This window comes from Mchenga conophoros, linkage group LG16, assembly GCF_057382185.1.
Source record: "Mchenga conophoros isolate Kocher_MC1m ecotype Shallow Benthic linkage group LG16, M_conophoros_male_GT1.1, whole genome shotgun sequence".
Classification (NCBI taxonomy): domain Eukaryota; kingdom Metazoa; phylum Chordata; class Actinopteri; order Cichliformes; family Cichlidae; genus Mchenga; species Mchenga conophoros.
Window position 1 is genome coordinate 5,748,867 of NC_140541.1, and position 1,213 is coordinate 5,750,079.

Genomic DNA, 1,213 nt, shown 5'->3' on the forward strand with positions numbered 1-1,213 from the left:
AGAAATCTATGGACAAAAATGCCCACGCTTCCCACAGAAATATAAAAATATAGAAAACAGAAAAATTAAAAACATTTAAAATGAATTTTAATAGTTTAAAGGTAAATATTAAGGGGAGAAAATATGCATTTATAATTTTTTATTTTAAATATAACCCGTCAAAAAAAAAACCCTAAATAAATTAAATGTAAAAATTATGAAATACAAACTGCTTCTGTATTTAACAAGAACTTTTTTTTTTCTTTAAACAGAACATCAGTGTTAACAACAATTGGCAATCTGACCAAGATGTAAAACCACATCTGGCTAAACAGTTATTTTAGTTCATTTTTTTTCTGCCTTTTTGCAGTTAATCCTCTGTTTCTTACAAAATCTCTTATGTTTTGAACTGTTCTTCCTGCCAACACCGGATCTTCTACCAATTTGCAATGACTGCATTCATTTTTGGTGGCTAGTTTCCCTTCGTTTATGTGGTCTTTAAAATGCCTCATCACTGCAGCAACCTCAGCCTTGGACCACATGTTTTTGGGAGCTCTTCGGGAATTGTGGGATTGAGCAGCATTTTTCTCTGGAAGATATATAAAGTAGTAGTAGTTAAAACAAACAAAAAACCAAACAAAAAAAACAAAAAACATTTGCTTGTTAAAAGAATGGATGCTACCCTGTATTAACTTCTGAAATGTGTTGCTACCATCAATATCAAAACGAGCTAAAATTCTCTTTGAAAATTTATCAAATTTCTAAAATGAGACAACATTTAGTGTTCCGCTGTGAATAAAAGACTAAATAAAAAGTTGAATAAAAGTCTCTTGATGCATGCTCAATCATCCAGGTAAGTAAATCCCAAAACGTTGATTCTGTTAATCTGGACGTAGCGTTTTCAGTGGGAGAAACATTTTGTCACTCATCCAAGTGACTTTTTGCCACCACTCTGCAGTTTGCCATATGTTGCAAAGTGATGAAACAATAATACGCTTAGAGAACCAACTGCACCCCTTACCTTCAGAGGGAGCAGCAGTCTCACTTGCTGCAGGCATTGTGAGTGGTCCTTCATCTGCTGATTACACAATTTGATTAAGTTTTAATATTTGTAACAAACATTTTATCCACAGAAACCAAGCTAGTGGTAACTTACCACAATCTACAGTGTCTTGGAGCTGCGCTGTGTTTGTGGAATCAGCTACTGCATGTACAGGCTCACTGGTGCCACACG

The 1,213-nt window shown here is 34.4% G+C and overlaps 1 long non-coding RNA gene across 1 annotated transcript; it reads right to left on the minus strand.

The window, feature by feature from the left end:
• Positions 1 to 312: 312 nt before the first annotated feature.
• LOC146556141 (uncharacterized) lies at positions 313 to 1,213 on the minus strand. The gene is made up of 3 exons (XR_014889043.1): positions 1,136 to 1,213; positions 1,001 to 1,057; positions 313 to 568 (listed from the first exon to the last, which is right to left on the minus strand). It is a non-coding gene; the product is annotated as an uncharacterized LOC146556141 (long non-coding RNA).